At 47.6% G+C, this 23,123-nt stretch overlaps 1 protein-coding gene across 5 annotated transcripts in view; it reads right to left on the bottom strand.

Moving 5' to 3' along the window:
* LOC125941248 (uncharacterized) overlaps nt 1-23,123 on the bottom strand; it is a 410,784-nt gene that overhangs the window by 257,756 nt on the left and 129,905 nt on the right. The window contains exon 1 of one of the 5 annotated variants that reach the window (XM_049658206.1): nt 11,767-11,853. The exons of 3 other annotated variants lie outside the window; for them this stretch is intronic. The gene's annotated coding sequence lies outside the window, so the exon portion shown is untranslated. Of the gene's footprint in view, nt 1-1,191; nt 1,281-11,766; nt 11,854-23,123 lie in introns of those variants that run through there. One more of the 5 variants, XM_049658203.1, reaches the window with a different exon arrangement.

Genomic DNA, 23,123 nt, shown 5'->3' with positions numbered 1-23,123 from the left:
TGGCGGCGCTAGCGACGTGATGCGAGCGTTTGAGAGTATAGCTAGAATAAATCTTTACTGTATTACAAATTGCATTGCCGCTAAAGAATAATGCATTCTCCAAGGTGAAAAATACTCACGGAGCACCGTAGTTATGTAACATGTTTTCGTCTATTGATGAGTTGTGCATGTTGTATGCGAGAGTACACCATTCCGCACGAAAAGTAGATGCCCCATCTTCTTTCCCGCTAAGGAACTTTGCCGGGAGGGACATACTCCTTTCCCGTGTGTCACTGCGCTTGAACGCCTTTCCGGTAGATGTGCCGTTACTTAAAGGACTTCAGAGTGCCCGTGTTTCAGGGATATTACATTGCTGGAAGGAACATCTTAGCTATCACGGAAGGCCGGCTATATACCAGCTCAAATCAACAAAGGCAACAGCCCCAGAGTGATACGCAGCCATGCAGCGACTTTCCGCAAGAGAGTACTGCTTAAATACTGGACTACCGATCAGCAAGGCTTCAGTTCTGTTTTAGCGCGATAGAGTGAAGGGCCCCGTGTCGCAGAAAATCCGGTGTCGGTGTCGGCGTCGCCGCCGGCGGGGTGGTCCAGCCAAGAAAATCATCCCGAACCACACCACGCCGACCACACAGGCCCTCCGCGTGGCACAGAGGTGCTGGTAAAATATTCTAATTTCTCAAAGTAAAATGCGTCAGAAAAATCGTAAGGTACGACGTCACCACAACCTACAGACGTGATAGCGTCGGATTGTAGTTCCAATATAGGAGAAAACCTAATTCTCTTACGCGGAAACTCAAACACAAGCCCCGTTTCAGCATTTATAGCATTCACACAGCGGGGGGCCGCGGTTTCCTCCTTGCAAAAATACTATCCAAATGGCGGTCGCCTCCTCGGCAGCCTACAACAGCGTTGCATGTAGGCTCCCACGGCAGTAGCATGCGGAGGCGAAGTTGGAGAAAAAGAAAGCTGCAGTTGCTGGGAAGGCTAATAAGCAGCCAGGGATCTTTGAATGCTATAGCGTTCCACTCTTAAATTCGAAGCTTAAGCGTCCTCCAGTCTTTTTAAAGCCGTAGTCCTCGAACAATTCACACTAGAAATAATACACTTCCATCGGTACAATTTAACATCTTAAGCAACTCATGATTTAACATGCGCTGTAGTATCACTTTTAGAAGGGAAAAAAATGCTCACGCCAATTCAAGATGCTCCTGCTTCGACTCGTTAGGCCTATTTCGTGCTACGGTCGAAGTCGTGCGGTCCACTTCCAGCGAGTGTTCGTGGTCTTCTGCGGCAGAGAATGTTCCGCGATTCGTCATTGTGATATTCGGGGAGAAATTTGATTGGCCCTGGCGTGTTGCTGAGGCCATTGTTTTTGGAGCATCAGTTAGGGCTGCGAAGCAATGGGCACGTGACATCACAATACCCTCTATTTCTCGCTCTTGCAAATTTAGTGCTGCCTTATAGGTATAGTACCACAATGAGACGAAGCCATTGATCTATTATTTCACCTTCGAATAAATGACGGCATCGTTAACGCTTCCAGAACGATGACGCAAGGTGGAATCTTCCAGAAAAAAACAGTATGAACGCGGCTCCCTCTAAATTCAGTGGTTCTCATATCAATAAAATCGTTCATTTTTCTTCGGCGCCTAATTCTACAAAATATCAAATTGTCAGTGTGTTTGGTGCAATAAAGGACGCCATTATTTTAACTATGTGGTAAACACATATTCAAATTTGAAAGTACTGTGTAATGATTAATTTCCATTTAAAGTATTTCACCACGTATAATTTAGCCTCTATCCTAGTGACAACAATAGTGTAGTAACGTTATATTCAGCAACAAAACATGGTAAAATTGAAAACGAAATAACTGGCGATTGTAAAACTCAATAATTGCAAAAAGACACGTAGATACTGGCGATGAAAGAAGCTGTGTAACTCTCGGCCAGTCCATCGGTACTGAGAATTATTTTTGTAATATTCCGGTGGAACCTGACGATTATCGCCAATGCAAATATATAAAAAAAATATAATGATAGCCTGGTGAGCATTCTCATTCGGACAACTATACTACACGGGAGTTTTTTTTTCGGTTGTCAGCTCTACTGCTCTAATAAATGGCGCGGAAACAATTTTTTATGAGATTAGTGAGATTTAATGAGATTTAACGCACTTTCTGGGATATTCCTATGTTTCCGTGTTTTTTTAGGCGTTTTACCGTCAATTAGGGTGAAAGGGTAGTCGATGGTCTAATGTATAGAGTCTCGAGCGGTGGGCTGCGGTAACTGTGTTGAAAACGGATAGAGCGTATCTGCAGATTTCCAAGGAACATCTTTGACACCACCCTCTATACGTGGTTATGTGCGTCTGAGTTGTGCGCATTTTTTTGAACCTCCTTGACGCAACTTGGGTCTCCGCGTATGTGCCACACTTAAAGGAAAAGAAAATTCCTAGAACACTATCTGGTCCTGAATTGAATCAAGCCCGCATCATACTATGGAGACACGCGTCACGCGTGGACGTCATGGTGGTGCCTTTAGATGGCGAGCGTGTGCTCAAGAGAAGAGACACATATGTCTCATTCATGGCGCCGATGGCAAAACGGTCTGTCACTAGACTGCTTCGGCACAAACTGGATCAAAGTCCAGATTCATAGTGAGGCCAGTTCCATGGGAATTTGCTCTGAGGGCCCGTAATTCGCTCTAGATATGTGCTAACATTCTGAATGCGCAATACCAAGCACTTGCGTGAGGAAACATAGAGTCTCTTTAAAATTCACTGTTCCCGGCCACCAGCGACGGTATTGCTTTGACAAAGATAGTTATCGCTAAATTGAATGATTTAGAATGACTAAGTTTAAATTACGAGAATAGCGCACAAGTGTCGCTGTTGTGAAGCCGTATAACTCGAAATGTCTCCTCCAAACGAAAAGCACTCCGACTGGTATAATTTCACGTCTGAAGCAACCGATGATGTACATTGCGCTGTAGATTCACATTTACAAAAAGTAAAAGAATGTTCACGCAAATTGAAAATGCTCCAGTTTCGACTTCATAAAACTATTTTGTGCTTTGCTTCGCTTAAAGGCGTGTGGACCATTTCAAGTCTGTGTTCGAGGTCTCCCATGGTAGGCGATATTTTGCGATTGGGCACTGTGAAATTGTGAAAAAGATTTTGATTGGCTCTAGGCGTGTTGCTAAGGCCATTGTTATTTGGCGCATCAGGATTGCCTAGCGATTGACCCATGACATCACAATACCATCAATTTTTTTTTCGGTCGAATATATGTCGGCCTTATATAATGTAGTACCACCGTCAGGTGAAGCCGTTGATGCATCAAAGCGTCTTTCTCGGAATTCCGTGGTTCTAATATCACGAAGATTTATTTATTTATTTATTTATTTATTTATTTATTTATTTATTTATTTATTTATTTATTTATTTATTTATTTATTTATTTATTTATTTATTTATTTATTTCACATACTTTCAATGCCTGATGGCGTATACAGAGAGGAGATGGTTAACTTTTCTTCAGTGTGTATGTATGCATAAATTTCCGAAGTGCATGATGTCTCGTTCAAGAAAAATCGAGATTATTTAAAAGATTTGGTAAACACATATTCATATTTGGAAGAATATTGTGATGAATAATTTCCCTTTACAGTATGTATATTACACAGCATCCAATTAGTGACGTTCGAATCAACAGCAAAACGCAGTAATAGGCCAAACCAAATGAATGGTTGAAGCAAAACTAAATAGTTGCAAAGTAGCACGCACATATTAGAAACGAAAGAAGCCGCTCACATCTCCGCCGCATTGACGGTACTGACGGTAGTTGTTACAACCTTCTGGCAGAATGCGACGAGTACAGCTAATTAATTATAAAAAATACACTTGAAGCCTGACGGGCCTACTAAATGGCGGAAAGTACAACCCGTGAATCTTATTTCTTAGTGGCCAGCAATCCTAGGCTAGTAATTTGTGCAAAAATTGTTTTTAACGCGATTAGGATTCCTACGATACATAACGCACTTTCTGGGATGTCAGTATGTTTGCGTGCTTTTTCCTTCAGTGCTTTGCCCTCAGTTTGGGTCAATGGTTAGTCGATTGTCTAATGAGTAAAGTGTTGAGCTGCTTGCTACAGGCATCTGTGTTGAAAACACACACAGTGTATGTGCTCCTTTTCAGCTAATTTTTTCGATGCCGACTTCAGTCCGTGGGTATGTTCTTCGAGTTTGTGCTCATTTCACTGAACTCCTTGACGTAACTTGAGTCTCTCGGTATGAGGCACTCTTTGGCGCCACTCTATGTCACTTCTTATATTTCATTCGGTATTTATCACACTTCAACAACAACAACCATCCTTAGAAGTAATGGCGGTTAAAGACTGAATCCAAACCGGTTATCTTTATTGAGACACGCTCATGCGCATACATCCTGTTGGCGCCAATAGAAAGCACGCGTGTGCATAGGGATGATACGATAAATGATCAAGAGAACAATATCTTTGTATTAGCACACTGCATAGAGATTTCATACATGAAGCTATAGATGAGGATTTCGAGGAGCTGCTGAAGGAGTCATATAAAGACAACCTAGTAGAAATTGTATGGGGATGCCGGATATGCAATCAAGTGGTGGAAATGCACCAAGGATTGAAGCAACGATGTTGTCTGTTCACTTTGTTGTTCCTGCTTTATTTCAGGGCATAAAGCATGAACAGTGAATTAGGGTTTGTTATATCTTACATTGGTAATGGGCAAAGGGTGCAACAGAAGGGCCCTGAACTGAAGTTTGCGGGTGACATAGTGCGACCAGCAGACAATGCAAGGGATTTACAGAGACTGGATACGATGTGTAGCTACGCAGTGACAAATTTCAGCGTTAAGTTTAGCACAGGAAAATCGGAAAATATTATATTTATTGAATAGAGGAGCAAATACATGGTATCAATTAAAGAGCAGGTCCTACCGATAGTCAAGTAATTTAAATACCTCGGCGTATACATAAACAAAGGAAACACCTAATCAAGCACCACCCATACAATCTGAAAATCAAGAGTCAGCAGATGTAGCAACAATGAATTATGGATCACTTTTAGATTACTATAGATATGAAGTTGTGCGTGCAATCTGGAAAGGAGTAAGGGTGCCAGCGCTAACGTTCGAAAACGCCGATGCGCAGGAATCGCTCTTCAATTGCATTGCCGAAAAGGACGTGTCATTCCTCTCACGGCTTCCCAAAGGCCGGCTGCCAGCTGAAATCAACACATATAGCCAGGCTCTCCTGGAGTGACACACAGCCACGCAGCGACGCTCCAGCACGGCCTACTGCTTATGTACCGGTCCGCGGATCAGCAGGGCTTCACTTGGGAGCAGCAGCAGGAATGCGACGCAACCGTGCAAATGTGCAAATGTAAATGTAAATCGCCTTTGTGCAGGAATCCCTCTTACACTGTCTAAGTTATCACAGATTCCCAAGGGACGCCTGCCAGCTCTAATCAACATAACGGCCACGCCCCCGGGATTGATACGCAGCCACGCAGCGACTTTCAACAAAGCAGTACTGTTTAAATACTGGTCGGCCGATCAGTGGGGATCACTTGGCAGCAGCAGCAGCAAAGCGATGCAACCATCTAAATGTTGTTCTCGTCGTTGTGCAGGAATCCCTCTTACATTGCCGGAAGGAACATGTCTTAGCTATCACGACTTCCCAAAGACCGGCTACCAGCTGAAATCAACATAACGGCAGCACCACCCGGAGTGATATGCAGCGACGCAGCGACTTCCCGCATGGGAGTACTGCTTACATATTAGACTGCCAATCATCGAGATTTCACTTGGCACCCGCATAAGCCAAGCGACGCAACTATCTAAAATACTTTTCGCCGTTGTGTAGGAACCCCTGTTGACTTACATTGCCGGAAACAACGTGTCATCCCTCTCACGGATTACTAAAGCTCGGCTGCCACCTTAAATCAACATAATGGCCATGCCTACCTAGAGTGATACGCAGCAATCCAGCGACGCTTCCCCAGGGCCTGCTGCTTAAGTACTGGGGTGCTATGCAGGATGCGCCGAGTTTCTCGTTCCCAAGAGTTTTACCCGAGTTTGCTCGATGGCAGTCAGTGAACGTAGATAGCAAGGAACGTGCAATAACATCAGGCACAAAGAAATGTCGAGATAAAACCGCGTATGACAACATGAGCGCACCCTGTGCGGCACAGTGATTCCGCGCTTCAAGCAGAGAGGACTGCGCAACAAAACGCGCCAACCCCGCGTATTGTTATCAACGTATTATCGTCATTTAGCAATACCGTCACTGTCCCGCTGTCTATCTGCACGCTTGCCGTGAGTCGCTTGCCACGCCTTTCTCGCGCGCGTCAAGGGCGTGTCTACTCTTTCGGGCATTATCTTTCTATCCTCCGTCGAATGCGAACAGGGCACATGCGGTGCATTCTTCCACCTACACTTTCCCTCAATCGAATACTTTGAAATACAAAAAATAAAATAAAAAACATTTTATTTCTTAAAGTATCGGTTTTTCGTTTTGATCGCTATTAATTTGTGATGACAAAAGGACACCGAGTGAATTATAAAATTTTGCACTTTTTTGCCGCGAATGGCGACAGTGAGGCGAAAGTTTACAAGCGGATACATTCTAGAGGGTCGCACGCACTAGGGAGTTCATACGGTGAGCAGTCACCAGGGGCGCTGCTATGATATTCTCGATAACTTCGATGCGATAACGACGCATAAAGGCAGTCATGACAATGATCTGCTCATTCCCTCTCTATTAGGGGAATGGCAACGCAGTGCTGTGGCATGGCTGTTCACCGCAGGTGTTTTCACCTGGGCGGCTATTAAGGCCGCCGCTTTACCAACTGAAACGACACTCTAGCCATAGAGACGAGAGCAACGGCTGTCGCTGCAAAATTGCTGTGCGGTTTTCTAGGGTCCGTAGTGACGCAGCACAGTGAAAATGCACCAGTTTATCTGCGTGCGCGAAGTCTCCGCGATGCATTTCGAAGAAGAGCGTGCTACCCAGCGACACAATTCATCGCTTGTCACCGCTTGCCCATTGAAGGTGCCTCCGTGTGCATGTATGCAGAATTTGAGTGTGTTGTTCACTCCAATGTGCTTGCCGATTGCCTCTGCTGCTGAGCTAACAGCGATCGCAGATGGATATCGTAACGACAGCGCAGCAATCGCGCATTTTGGCGGGGGAGGGCTCTTGTGTGCAGTTCGGAAATTAGAGTTCGAACGCAGGAAGGTGCTGCAGTTGTTTAGTGTGCCGTGCTTGTGATGAAGAAATGCCATCGCACTGGCTGTGTTTGCGCTGACCGCGGACATCATTGACAGAGCAGCCATCTCAAATGACAGCTGCGATACGTTGTCGTTGGAAACCACTACGCACTGCTCAGTATCGTCGTCCACCACGGCACATCGACGCCTTGCAAGCAGCTGCAGTGACGTGCAGATAATTATTTGCTGTGTGCTACGTCGCCACAATGCAGGCAATGAACCTTGTTCTGGGGCCATCACAGCCGAAGCAGACATATGCATAAGCCAGCGAAAGTCGACGCTTTTTTTTTTTATAGTGGTGCTGAGTACATCACCGATGACAGTGCGTTGTGCGTGCTTCATTTCGCTGGTCAAGATTGTTAATGCCTCTCAGTTCCGCACCACGTCGCTGTTGCCGAAAAATAAGTTGGGCATGTCCCAACCGTGGCGGGCGCGCACAAGAGTTACATGCCTCGCGCGGGGCGTGATCTATGGTTTTGATTGACAGGCGAACTCGTGCCAAACTCATACATTGCGAAACCCCCCTCGAGTTGAACTCGTGAACATGGCGGCGGCATTAGCAGCCTGTGTCATCGCATCCAGCGGCAGTAAGCGTCAATATGACCATCTGGACTCGTTCACCTACATGACCGACGTAGAGTTTCAACGTCATTTTTGCCTTTCCGAAACGTCAGTGCGCTGGCTCTGTGACGAGTTAGGCGAATACCCTCATGTGCGGAGACAGCGTGGCGGGCAAATTATGCTTTCCGAGCACAGAGTGCTCGGAAAGCATAATTTGCCCGTGCTCGGAAAGCATAATTTGCCCGCCACTAGGCTGCGGAGGAAAATTTCGTGCGATCCCTTCGGCTATCTCCTGTTTCAAGCGCTGCTCGTCCACCGCGCCCCAGCCCCAGGCCAGGTCCGGCGGTGTGATCGGAGTACTGGGGCACCTGCGAGCACCTGGGGTTAAACCAGGACAAACCAACCTGCGCAGGCGAAGTGGTCACATCATATTGGAAGACTCAGAATGAACACGGGGCTGGCTTCTGGTGCAACAGGTGCCGAAATCAGTTTTCGCAGTTACACGGTACCGCTGCAGTGCACGGCCAGAGAGGCGAACGAAGTTACTTCGCCAACACGGACCGCCTCGGCCGTCCGAACGACCACCTCTCCAGGCGGCAAATGATTTGGCTCACGTACTGCTTTGAGCAAAATCGTAGACATGACTATTGAAGGAGATGACCGGCGACTTGTTTCCTCTATCGGAGCACGCCATCGCCGACTGGAGGAACTACCCCCGTAAGGTCGCGAGGGACGAGCTGCTGGCGCGACCTCCACTCGGTGCCCCTTGTAGATAGCGCAAATTGACGAGTGCCTTTTTCGTGGCGAGCAAAAGTACAATCGAGGCCGCCTAATGACGGGCGACAACTTTTCGCCGAGCCACCAAAATTACGGCGGTGTTAAAGATGGTGGCCCATGGGTCTTCGGCATGTTCTGCGCGACCAGAGGGGTGCTGCGACTTTCAAGGTAGGCCGATGAAAGGCGGTGACACTAGGCGCCATTATTGCAGCCAATGTTAAACCGGGGACCATTATTCATATTGACGAATTGGCCGCATACAAATGTATCCCAAATTTAGTGGATGGTAACGGGGCTATGCCTCAATCCGCAATGGTAGACAGTCAACCACAGCGTGAACTTTGTGGACCACATCACGGGCGTTCACACGCAAAAAATCGAAAGTTATTGTCAAAAAGTGAAGCGCTACCTCATCAGCGATGGGTACAGGGTAACTGCAACGATGCTGGAGTCCCACCTGGGATGGATGTGGTGACACTCAACGGCCACGTGCGCTGCAAAGACCCTTTCTTGCGTTTGTTAGAAGCCATAGATCGCTCGGGCTACCCAGTATAAAGACTCCTTCGTGTGGTTGTTAGAAGCTATCGCTCGACGCTTGCCAGTATGAAGGTGCATCGCAAAGTAAAAGAAAAAGCGTAGTTTTCTGACCCTTGTATGAGTGCTTTCCGGTATTCCTGAGTGCTTACACGGTAAGCGCGCGGCAAACCACTTATGCGCTAGCCGACGCTCACTTCGTCTGGCAGCTGGGGCAGCTGGGGTGCCTCGATGCGCGCGCGGCACCCTACTGGCAGCCTTTCTTTAGCGCGAGCAGCGAGCGATCTGTTAAAAGCCCAGTGTGCAAACCAGGCGCACACCAATCTGTGCTCGGAAATGGGAGCGTAAGCACGTAGCGAGCCGCACCAATCCAATCCAGAGCAAAGATAAGGATACAGTGCCTAGAATATATTAATGTATATTCTAGGCACTATAATAAGGAGCAACGAGCGATCTGTTGGAAGCCCAGTGAGAAACCCAAGCGCACATAAATCGGTGCTCGGAAATTTTAGCGCAAGCACGTAGCGAGCCGCGCCAATCAAATACAGAGAAAAAAAGAGGAAGGCGAGCGTCCCCTCGTGGTATAACGCGAAACGTATTAAACTACAAATTAGTCTAATGCACCTTCAGTGTACATCTTGTAAACTTTAAAATGCTTACAACCCACGTTATTGTGACTAATATTCTTGTACTAAGTGTATTTATTTTATACCTTTCTTGTGCCTGTAATGCACTCGGTGGAACGAAAAACAAGTGAAAGAAGGCACAACCATGCACTGACCGTATGATCACGTCAGCCCGCAATTTGTCGACCACCCATATGGCAACGCCCAACGAATGATAGCCATCCAGAGTGAATCTAGATAAACCAATGAAACTGGAGGCGTGCCGACGGACAAACTTTGTCTTGTTACCATTAGTTTTTTTCATCTTCGGGCGTCGCCAGAGCCCGTGAAGATCCCGAGTTTCGCCGAACTCGGTGCACCCTGCATAGCACCCCTGGTCAACCGATCAGCCGGGTTTAACTTGGCACAGGAGCAAAGCGACGAAATCGTCTAAAGGTTTTTCTTACTTTTGTGCACGAATCCGTCTTATACCCCTGACACACGGGCAAAAGCAAAGTCCTTTGCAGGAAACCCTTGTTGTAATTCCCAAGGACCCTTTGCAGAAAGGTTTTGCGCCAATGACACACACACCACACAAACTTTTTTAGGTGGTTCCTCAGATATACGCCCCCCCCCCCCTCCCCTAAGAAAAAAAGGGTTCTTTGCTGAACCAGCCAGAGAGAAAACATTTAGAAAAAGCTGCGCTTGTAGATTACATTTAGTGATTGTGGAACTTAAAACCATTTTTTTTGCTCATTTTTGATGGCTTAACTGCGCATATTCGGAATTCAACATGGCGGCGCTAGCGTGGTGCAAGCGTTTGAGAGTATCGCATAGAATAAATCTTTACTGTTTCACAAATCACATTACAGCTAAAGATTAATACATTTTCCAACGTAAAAAAATACTTGCGGTAGTTATGTGACACGTTTTCGTCTATTGATGAGTTGTGCATGCTGTATGAGAGAGTCCACCATTCCGCTCGAAGAGTAGATGCCCAATCTTCTTTCCCGCAAAGGAACTTTGCCGGGAGGGACATACTCCTTTCCCGTGTGTCACTGCTCTTGAACGCCTTTCCGGTAGATGTGCCGTTACTTAAAGGACTTCAGAGTGCCCGTGTTTCAGGGGTATTACATTGCTGTAAGGAACATCTTAGCTATCACGGAAGGCCGGCTACCAGCTCAAATCAACAACGGCAACGGCCCCAGAGTGATACGTAGCCACGGAGCGACTTTCCGCAAGGGAGTACTGCTTAAATACTGGACTACCGATCAGCAAGGCTTCAGTTCTGTTTTAGCGCGATAGAGTGAAGGGCCCCGTGTCGCAGAAAATCCGGTGTCGGTGTCGGCGTCGCCGCCGGCGGGGTGGTCCAGCCAATAAAATCATCCCGAACCACACCACGCCCACCACACAGGCCCTCCGCGTGGCACAGAGGTGCTGGTGAAATATTCCAATTTCTCAAAGTAAAATGCGTCAGAAAAATCGTAAGGTACGACGTCACCACAACCTACAGACGTGATAGCGTCGGATTGTAGTTCCAATATATGACAAAAACCTAATTCTCTTACGCGGAAACTCAAACACAAGCCCCTTTTCAGCATTTCTAGAGCTCGTATACAGTGGGAGGCCGCGGTTTTCTCCTTGCAAAAATACTATCCAAATGGCGGTCGCCTCCTCGGCAGCCTACAACAGCGTTACATGTAGGCTCCCACTCCAGCCGCATGCGGAGGCGAAGTTGGCGAAAAAGAAATATGCAGTTGCCGGGAAGACTAATAAGCAGCCAGGGATCTTTGCATGCTATAGCGTTCCACTCTTAAATTCGAAGCTTAAGCGTCCTCCAGTCTTTTTAAAGCCGTAGTCCTCGAACAATTCACACTAGAAATAATACACTTCCATCGGTACAATTTAACATCTTAAGCAACTCATGATTTAACATGCGCTGTAGTATCAGTTTTAGAAGGGAAAAAAATGCTCACGCCAATTCAAGATGCTCCTGCTTCGACTCGTTAGGCCTATTTCGTGCTACGGTCGAAGTCGTGCGGTCCCCTTCCAGCGAGTGTTCGTGGTCTTCTGCGGCAGAGGATGTTCCGCGATTCGTCATTGTGATATTCGGGGAGAAATTTGATTGGCCCTGGCGTGTTGCTAAGGCCATTGTTTTTGGAGCATCAGTTAGGGCTGCGAAGCAATGGGCATGTGACATCACAATACCCACTATTTCTCGCTCTTGCAAATTTAGTGCTGCCTTATAGGTATAGTACCACAATGAGACGAAGCCATTGATCTATTATTGCACCTTCGAATAAATGACGGCATCGTTCACGCTTCCAGAACAATGACGCAACGTGGAATCTTCCAGAAAAAAAAAATGTACGCGGCTCCCTCTAAATTCAGTGGTTCTCATATCAAGGAAATCGTTCAGTTTTCTTCAGCGCCTAATTCTCCATAAATATTAAATTGTCAGTGTTATTGGTGCAATAAAGGCCGCCATTACTAAGTGGTAAACTACGTGGTATTACGTGGTAAACTACGTGGTAAACACATATTCAAGTTTCAAAGTACTGTATAATCATTAATTTCTATTTAGCGCATTTCACCACGTATAATTTAGCCTATATCCTAGTGCCAACAATAGTGTAGTGAGTTTAGATGCAGCAACAAAATGCGGTAAAATTTAGAACGATATCGATGGCGGTTGTAAAACTCAATAATAGCAAAGAGACACGTAGATACTGGCGATAAATAAAGCTCGTGAACTGTCGGAAGCACTATCGGTACGGACAAATATTTTTGTAATATTCCGGTGGAACCCGACGATTGCCGCCAATGCAAATATAAAGGAAAAATATAATCATAGCCTGGTGAGCGTTCTCACTGGGAAAACTACAACACGGGAGTTTTTTTTTTTTTTTTTTTTTTTAGTTGTCAGCTCTACTGCTCTATTAAATTGCGCGGAAACAGTTTTTAATGAGATTAGCATTCTTATCATACATAACGCACTTTCCGTGATATGCCTATGTTTTCGTGTTTTTTGTTAAGCGTTTTGCCGTCAATTTGGGTGAAAGGGTAGTCGATGGTCTAATGTGTAGAGTCTTGAGCGCTGGGCTGCGGTATATCCCGGCCGCGGCGACCGCATTTAGATGGAGTCGAAAGGTAAAAACGCCCGTGTGCTAGCGTTGTAGTGCACGTAAAGAACCCCAGGCGGTCAAAATTTTTCCGGAGCCCTCCAATACGGCGTGCCTCATAATCAGACCTTGTTTTGGCACCTAAAACTCCAGAAATAAGATAATAATGGCCGGCGGTAACTGTGTTGAAAACTGATACCGCGTATGTGCATATTTTCAGAGAACATCTTTGACACCACCTTCTATCCGTGGTTATGTGCGTCTGAGTTGTGCGCATTTCTTTGAACCTCCTTGACGCAACTTGGGTCTCCGGGTATGTGGCCAAAATTCAACAAGAAGAAAATTCTTAGAACACTTTGTGGTCCTGAATTTATTCAAGCCCGCGTCATACTATGGAGACACGCGTCACGTGTGGACGTCATGGTCCATGGTGTCTTTAGATGGCGAGCGTGTGCTCGAGAGAAGAGACACATACGTCTCATTCATGGCGCCGATGGCAAACCGGTCTGTCACTAGACTGCTTCGGCACAAACTGGATCAAAGTCCACATTCATCGTGACACCAGTTCCATGGGAATTTGCTCTGAGGGCCCTTAATTCGCTCTAGATATGTGCTAACATTCCGAATGCGCAATACCAAGCACTTGCGTGAGGAAACATAGAGTCTCTTTAAAATTCACTGTTCCCGGCCACCAGCGACGGTATTGCTTTGACAAAGATAATTATCGCTAAATTGTATGATTTAGAATGACTAAGTTTAAAATTACGAGAATAGCGCACAAGTGTCGCTGTTGTAATGCCGTATCTCGAAATGTCTCCTCCAAACGAAAAGCACTCCGACTGGTATAATTTCACGTCTGAAACAACCGATGATGTACATTGCGTTGTAGATTCAGATTTACACAAATAAAAGAATGATCACGCAAATTGAAAATGATCCAGTTTCGACTTCTTAAAACTATATTGTGCTTTGCTTCGATTAAAGGCGTGCGGACCATTTCAAGTGTGTGTTCGAGGTCTCCAATGGCAGGCGATATGTTGCGATTCGGCACTGTGACATTCTGAAAAAGATTTTGATTGGCTCTAGGCGTGTTGCTAAGGCCATTGTTATTTGGCGCATCAGGATTGCCTAGCGATTGACCCATGACATCACAATACCATCAATTTTTTTTTGCGGTCGAATATATGTCGGACTTATATGAATATAGTACCACAGTGAGGTGAAGCCGTTGATGCATTAGTGTGCCTTCCAATACGTGACGGCGTCGTTAACTCTTCGACAATAATGACGCAACGCAGAACCTTCGAGAATAAAACACATCAAAGCGGCTTTCTCGGAATTGTGTGGTTCTAATATCACGAAAATTGTTAACTTTTCTTCAGTGTGTATGTATGCATAAATTTCCGAAGTGCATGATGTTTCGTTCAAGAAAAATCGCGATTATTTTAACGATCTGGTAAACACATATTCATATTTGGAATTGTGATGAATAAGTTCCCTTTACAGTATGTATATTACACAGCATCCAATTAGTGACGTTCGAATCAACAGCAAAGCGCAGTTATAGGCAAAACCAAATGAATGGTTGAAACAATACGAAATAGTTGCAAAGTAGCACGCACATATTAGAAACGAAAGAAGCCGCTGACATCTCCGCCACATTGTCGGTACTGTCGGTAATTGTTACAACCTTCTGGTAGAACGCGACGAGTACAGCTAATTAATTATAAAAAAATACACTTGAAGCCTGACGGGCCTACTAAATGGGGAAAGTACAACCCGTGAACCTTATTTCTTAGTGGCCAGCAATCCTACGCTAGTAATTTGTGCAAAAATTGTTTTTAACGCGATTAGGATTCCTACGATACATAACGCACTTTCCGGGATGTCGGTATGTTTGCGTGCTTTTTCCTTCAGTGCTTTGCCCTCAGTTTGGTTCAATGGTTAGTCGATTGTCTAATGAGTAAAGTGTTGAGCTGCTTGCTACAGGCATCTGTGTTGAAAACACACACTACGTATGTGCTCCTTTTCAGCTAATTTTTTCGATGCCAAATTCAGTCCGTGGGTATGTTCTTCGAGTTTGTGCTCATTTCACTGAACCCCTTGACGTAACTTGAGTCTCTCGGTATGCGGCACTCTTTGGCGCCACTCTATGTCACTTATTATATTTCATTCGGTATTTATCACACTTCAACAACAACAACCATCCTTAGAAGTATTGGCGGTTAAAGACTGAATCCAAACCGGTTATCTTTATTGATACACGCCCATGCGCGTACATCCTGTTGGCGCCAATGGAAAGCACGCGTGTGCATAGGGATGATATTGACACGTATACACGTTTATCTTTCACCGGTGGCCGCTTTCACCTGGCTAACGAATGTTAAATGTTATCGCTCGGCGCAGGACGCGCCTGTATCGGAAGTTTCTAGAACCTTATCGATGCTTCTTTCCGTTGCCTGTTTTCACCAACGCTTCTGTTATCTGATTGTATGAGCGACGCGAATTGTCTAGAACTTTCTGGAAGACACGCGGGCACCAGGGCCGCGATTTTGTAGCGAGGCATTATGAATTATTCTACTCTAGTCTTCTCATCCACCGCTCACGGCCGGCGGATCCCGTTGATAACGCGAGCGGACCGTCGCTCCGACCACTGACAAAGCGCGATAAGCGCGAAAAGGCATTATTACTTTAAAGGCATCGCTACAAAATGCCGGCCCAGGGGTTAATCTAGAACCTTCGATGACTCACGTATAAAAGCCGACGCGTTTCGCCGCTGATCAGATTTTGACGATCGCCGACTGTGTTCGCCCTATCGTTGTGCTTTGAGTGTAGCTTGCTTTTGTGGGCACAGGTTCGCCCAATAAAGAATGAGTTTCTTCATACAGTTTTAGGACTGTTTTCTTCAGCGTCACTACTACGTAACATATGGTGGAGGTGCTTTTCTGTCCATGCAGCGGACGCCCCCGAAAAGCCGTGATCGAAGCCCGAACCCCGAAGAGAGTACCAACGTTGTCCCGGAGCATCGAGCTAGCCTCAGGCTACAAAACCAACCCACGGAGTACGGATTTCTTCCCGAGAAGACCAGGAAGTGCACGGCCACGACGACCGCATCAACCATGACAGCACCAGTGCCGCCAACACCGATCGTGTTATGGCACGTACACACTAGCGGCGGGCAAAACGCGCGCGGCGCGCCGCCGGCGGCAAAACGCAGCAGCGACAAGGCGGCCACACCAACCGGCGGCGTGCCGCTGTGGCAATCACGTGACAGACTAGACTCCTCTCCCCTTCTCGAACTATCCGGGAGCTCACGCGTGCAGATGATAGTGCGAAACGAGAAACAAGCGGTCGGGCGGGTCCGCATGGCACCAGTTTCCCGCGCACACATCACGGAAGCGGGCCGCTCTCATTGGTCTCCTTCATCCGCGGCACGCGGCAAACCGCAAGAAATCGGTCCAGGAGCGATCCCTGCCGCGGCAACAAAAACCCGTTTCGCGGCTGCTTTCGCGGCGCGCGTCTTGCCGCCGGCGGCGCGCCGCGCGCGTTTTTCCGCTAGTGTCTAGGTGGCATTACAGCACCCCGCGAGCCACCGACGTTCCGCGGATCAACATTTGAGGATCCAGAAAGCTTGCTGGAGACGTATGAAATGGTCGCTGTATTTAACAACTGGAACAGCGACGACAAGCGGCGCCACGTCTTCTTCTCATTGGAAGATGCTGCCAGGACGTGGTTAGAGAATCGTAAGTTGACCTTGACAACATGGGACCTGTTCCGCCACGGCTTCCTGCAGACCTTTACACGCGTTGTGCGCAAGGAAAGGGCCGAAGTTCTCCTAGAAGCCCGGGTACAGCTGCCCAACGAGAAGATCACGATTTTCAGGGAGGAGATAACTCGCCTGGTCAAGCACACCGACCCCAACATGCCAGAAGAGAAAAAAAGTTCGCTTCTTGATGAGGGGTGTCAAGCAAGAGCTCTTCGCGGGATTGATGCGCAACCCACCCAAGACTGTTGCTGAATTTATTTCCGAGGCCACAACCATTGAGAAGACGCTCGACATGCGGACAAGGCAATATAACCGCCGAACGCTGGCCGCCAACAACATCGACGTTAAAGCACTTGGCAGCAACGACCTGCGCGAGAATATCAGAGCGGTCCTTCGCGAGGAACTGCAGAAGTTCTTCCCCTAGTCGCAGCCTCAAGTGGCATCTATCGCCGACATCGTCAAAGAAGAAGTTCAGCGCTGATTTGGAGTTCCCGATGTACAGCAGCAATCGCCGCAACCCCAGCCGGAAGCGCTGACCTACGCCGCCGTCGCCCGTCGTCAAGGCCCCCCTCCGCGCTCGCGCCAGGGTCCCGTAACGCCGCAGTTCCGACGTCCAGCACCGCCGCCGCCAGCACGCCCGTCCGTCATCCAGCGCAGCTACCCGAGAAAGACGGACATTTGGCGCGCCCCCGACCACCGCCCGCTCTGCTATCACTGCGGGGAAGCTGGTCTTGTCTACCACCGATGCCCATACCGCGAGATGGGCCTATGAGGGTTCGCCGTCAATGCGCCACGTCCACAGCTTGGCGAGAGGCCACGTGACATCGCCGACTACGTCGCCGGAGCCCAGTTCCAACCACAACGACCCTCACGCTCGCCGTCACCAGGACGCTACCTGTCACCGCAGCGCCAACCATACACTGGCCGAGCCAGGGGCCGGTCCGTGAGCCCCTATCCGGGAAACTAAAAGCAGCAACCCATGGAGGTGCGGTTGCTGTACGACGCAATGCCGAAGATGTTCCTCCGCCATCGAAGAATATTCGCGAATCATCACGACGAGATATCAGCACGCCGCCTGGAAAGAGGCTTCATGACAACACTTCGCTGCCGAAAGAAGGCCTGCCCATAGAGAAAGAAATTCAACAAGAGGGGACACTCGGCAAAAACTGGCAACAGGAAACACGTCACCATACGTCACGCTATACTTTTGACACCGAACGTTAGCTGCCGCGAGCATCGAAAAAAAAGAAAGTGAACTTAAGTTAACAGGCATTGATTTATTTTTTTTTATTTCTTTGCCGCGAAAACTAAAACGTTTTGCGTATAAATTAACTTAAGCTTTGCGACTTATTTTCCTTGCCTTACCTAGCCACAGGTCAATGACGCGCCAGATACATGCGTCATCCGCCAGACACTCCCCCGAAGCCAGCGAGGATGGCTGCGCGCGCGTTTGGGTGCTCGCGCGCGGCGACCCGTCTGTCTCCTTCTTTTTTTCTTTTTTAAATGTAACCTGGTTTATTGGGCTCTCGGCGTATTCTTGCGTTCCTTCTGCACTGGGACAGGACACCACTGCACTATTGGACTACGGCATGGTGAGAAATCTTGTTTCACAGTCTACGACGCAATTAGGCTTACGGCACGGGACCGAGACTTAAGACGCAGTTAGCGAAAAACAGCTCGGCCATCCTGGCGCAGTTAATTTGAGTTAATGAATCGTGCTGAGACATGATTCCGACGCTTCCTATGGGACTATTGTAACTTATTTCGGTTTTGAACCACACTGGCTGCACAGGGCGCCGAGTCGCAGTTAGCGAGAACTATCACTTGGCCCTGGTGCATAGTCTAGTGCATCTTGCTATATAGGAGAAGTTTGTGCCGCTTTCTCTGACGCCAGACATTACTGAAAAGTAATTTCGTTACTTTCTGGGGTACTCTTGAGGCACGCTGGCCGCACAGCGCGCTGTGACGCAGTTAGCGATAAGCAGCTCGGCCGTGGTGATAAAGTTAGTTTGGCGTGTAATGAATCTTAGAGGGACAAGTCTGTGACGTTTCTTGTGGCTCCGCAACAACATATACCTTCTTTCGGTACTCACGCCTGTTGAAAACGCGATGGGCGATTGCCAAGAGTGATAACATGGGGTGTGCTGCTGGCGCCGGCAGAACGTGCGAACGACGAACATATCAGAAACTTGTAATTCGAAAATTACGTCTTCTAAAGGACTGAAAAAAGGCATTGCGCCCACGCATTTGTCTTGAGTGCCTGTTGCGTCCGTCTCTATGTATGTAGCGTACCGTCGCGTCGCCCGAGGCCAATTTTTGGAAAGGCGAAATCGCCCGTATATTTGTGCCGCAAAAGTGCAGGAAATAATGCCCGGAAATGGGGGAACGCGTGGAAATCAGATGTTTTCATATATGTTTGGGATGAGTCGGGTATTTTCTACGCCATGTATGTAAAAGCGAATTGCTTTTGTTTGTAATGCCGCCCATTCACTGCTTTCGCACGTTTCGCCTCTACACGCAGTATTCCTATGTCTAAATACCAAAATGACTCATGCTTGTAACATGCTGTTACGTGCTTGCAAATGTAACATGCTTGTAATTTACTTTTTTTCAGCTGGTGCCGTCCGGTGGAGCTTCATACAGGAACTACTGCCTTACCTGCTGGTGTCACAACGTTGGATGAACGCACAAAAGCGCGGAACGAGCTTTTATATAGAGCAAAATAAATATTTCCTCATTGCACAAAAGGTCTTGCGTCTACTTTGTGAAATTGTACGTGGCACAGATTCGATGGGACTTTACGAGATCGTTCGCAATCATTTTTACGAAATAATTTTTACGACCTGGGTGGAGCCACCGGATAGATTGGCGGGGCCTCTGGCCTCGCTTTAATTCTTTCTCCTCAGGACCTAAATAAAGTTCGTACTCACTCACTTACGAAATAATAAACCGATTCTGCACGAAGAGCAAAAAACAAAAAAAAAGAGGGGGGGGGGGGGGGGCACAGCCGGCGTGCTAGCTTGCGTTCAAAATACGCGCGCCCAAAACCAAAACCGGAAGTGATGTAAGTGATTGACACCTGACCGCTTGGCACGCTGCAGTCAATTCGGCCGCTGGGCCTTATGGGAGTGTCCCCTCTTGTTGAATTCCTTTCTCTATGGCCTGCCGACGTGACGTAGCAGCAGCGGAGCAAGCCGACGCAGCCGTGATCCTACGCCACGACCTAACCGCAACGCCAGACGACGGTCTACCGACCTAGACGTGCTAATCGATGGTCACAACGTCACCGCTCTCGTCGACAGCTGGAGCCGACTATTCCGTCTTCAGTGGCCCGTTCGCCGCCAAGTTGGAGAAAGTGAAAAAAGCCTGGCAAGGACCCGATATCCGGACAGCGGGAGGCCACCTAATAACGCCGGCAGGAATCTGCACAGCACGAGTCACGGTTAACAACCGCACTTAAGGGCCGTTCATAGCCCGACGTAACGTGAGTGCGCACGCACGCTACGTCACGTTGGCGAAAACGAACCCCTCTATAGTCGAGCGCACCGGCGCAGCCAACGTAACCGGCGGCTTCCAACGCGCCCCGACGGGCCCGGCGCTGACGGTCGCATACAGCCCATACAGTAACATACGGATTACAAGAGTGGCCACTCCAGCCTAAAAGCGGCCGAGCTATACGCAGCTTCATGCCGCCCGCTAGAGGGCAATACAGCACTCCCTGTCTCCAAGGGAACGCGCGTACTACTTATCTATGGTAGTAACTTTTCTATAGTGCAGTATGCGTCTACTTGTCTATGTGGCTGTAGACGTAGACGTTATCAGCGGGATCAGCCGGCCGTGAGCGCTGGATGATAAGAATAAAGTAATAACGCATCGCTACAAAATATCGGCCATGGTGTGATCAGGCAAGGCGACGCTGCAAAAGATGTGCGATAACGTCTGCGTGGTCTTTGCTGGGTTCGCCTGCCAGAACGTCTGTCTCCTTGGCTGCTGCTTCGTAAGAACGCCTTCATTACGTTCTTTTTTCCCTTCATCACTTTGAAAATTGCTTATCTATTTGTCACTTCAGCCGTAAGTTGACATTTGTCGTATTGTGCTGTTCGGCGCAGAGAGCTTTTTGTGTTCTTCACTTCGCGCATGATGTTCGTGGATTGCTTCACATTATGGAAGAAACAGCAATTTGGAATGCTGCGCTGCACGTTTGCGAGCAAATCGTTTCGTGGCGCGAGAAAGTGAGTTGGCACACGACGGTATGCGTAGTCTGAATTCAATGCACGTGTGCGCAATTGTGTGAAAGAATGCAGTTATGCTTAGGATAGTTATTCGTGGCGTGTGCAGATTGCTTGAAGCCTTTGTTAGGAGCGCAATTAGAGAGAACTTGTTTATTGAGAAGAATGTTTTGTAAGCTGTGGCTACGACATATTCTGAATAAACACTCCTGCCTCAGTAGCGCATGCATGGCACCGAAGGTTGCTTTTTTTAGTGGCGACAATTACGTGACGCTTTTCGCGAAAGGGCGTTCTGAAGTGCTTAGGTGACCATTTGTGCGAAGGCGGGAGAGAAGACATAACCAATACTTTTTTTTTCAGGTCATGCCAACCATAGTCAAGTACTACGGGAATTACTGCTTTGTTGCGAGGTGCAATAACAACGGCAGGACAGGGAGAGAGCGTGGTTGGCTGACAACTGCAGTGAGCAGCCTTCATTCCTTGTTTGCTATGCAGCCCGAAACTACCACTTAATAAAAAATCACAGCATATCCACGAAGTGAATGATGATGAGTGGGCGAAGCACCGGGGATCATTCGGGTAAACCACAGCTACGGACAAGAGATAAAGAGAGCGCGCGTCGGGAACGAGAAAGAAAGAGAGCGCGCGTCGGGAACGAACGTCCTTGTGCACCGCAGCGCACCTAGCTACAGACGAGAGAGAAAAACTCCGGAAGCGTTCTCCGGAAGCCGGAACCTGGCTTCCGGAACCGGAAGTGGAAAGGGAAGCGGAAGTCGGCTTCCGGTTATACTTTACATATACATATATATGTATATATGCGTATACATGCATACATAGCGGTCTCCATGCCAACCAGAGCTAAAGTCCCTAGACGTAGGAAAGAACCGCCACTCTTTGTACTCTGCCGCCGGCGCGCGACCTCCTCGCCCCTCGCGTGTCTCCTCCGCGGCAGACGGTCTTGCGCCCGTTTTTCTGCAAGGTGATTGCAAAAAACGTTTCCTGCCGTTGCCCTTGGAAACGAGCGGAGCTTGCGTTTTGCTTTTTCGTTCGCGCCATTTTGCGCCTCAGCTCGGCAGGCTCGGCGTATAGAGATCGTCGCACGCTGTTTCGTGCACTGTCTGCTGGCGCTATGCCGTGCTGCTGCGCATATAACTGCAGCAAGAAGCGTGATGATGGCTATGCAGTTTTTACGATACCGCAAGGAAAGCGTGATGGCTTGCGCAAGAAGCAGTGGCTGCACAACATAGGCCGGAAGAACTTTGTTCCGACAAGGAACAGTGTTGTTTTCGAGGTAAGGCGCCTTGCTTATTGCTCGTATCAATGCATCCCCTAATGCTGCATTTCTTCAATTCTTCCGCCCTGGTCATTAGCGTTTTTGCTGCGGCAATTTGTACTTTGCATAAAAATGGGGTTCTCCTCAGAATGCTGAATATTCTGTGGGACTCCATCACCTCGCGCGTCGTCAACTTTATTCAATCGAAAATGCAGCACTATAGATTCTGCTTTCCACTGAACAAATATACCCGAAGATAGAGCCTCTCGATCGCACTTTTCGTGATTGTTAGGATCCGTTGCCTGTTTTACTGAAAATCGAAATAGCAGCTTGTAGAGGAGCTATTTACAGCTTACTTCGATGTGTGTGTCAGTCACTTAAATACAATGAATGCAGGGCCCAAAAGAAATAGTGGCAAGTATACTCATGGTATTGCAGGTGATGAGCGCCAGCTAGTCCACATTTTACGGCGAGACCTTAGTTGGATATGTTTTAAGGTGAGCGTCTGAGGTACAGAAAATAACGTTACCTAATGAAGGCCAGAAGCGAGCCAAATCATGTCCAGCCGTGTATAAGAAATTATTAATAATTAGCAAAGTAAATTCATGACTGATTAACGATTGTATTAAGGTGTTTAAAGTTGATTAAGGTGGATTAAGGTTAAATAAGGAGGGCTAGGGTCGATTAAGGAGGATTAAGCTGGATTAGGGTGGTTTAGGGTGGATTAAAATATAATAAGGAGGATTAGGGTGCATTAACGTCGATTAACGTGCATGAAGGAAGATTAAGATGGACTAAGGTCGATTAAATGCATTAAGGAGGATTAGGGTGGATTAAGGTTGAATAAGGTGGATTAAGGACGATTAGGGTGAATTGATGTGGATTAAGGTCTATCAAGGTGTATTAGGAGGGTTAGAGTGGGTTAAGGTCGAATAAAGTGCGT

Source organism: Dermacentor silvarum, chromosome 11 (genome assembly GCF_013339745.2).
Source record: "Dermacentor silvarum isolate Dsil-2018 chromosome 11, BIME_Dsil_1.4, whole genome shotgun sequence".
NCBI lineage: Eukaryota > Metazoa > Arthropoda > Arachnida > Ixodida > Ixodidae > Dermacentor > Dermacentor silvarum.
This window is presented reverse-complemented; position numbering and strand designations above follow the sequence as displayed.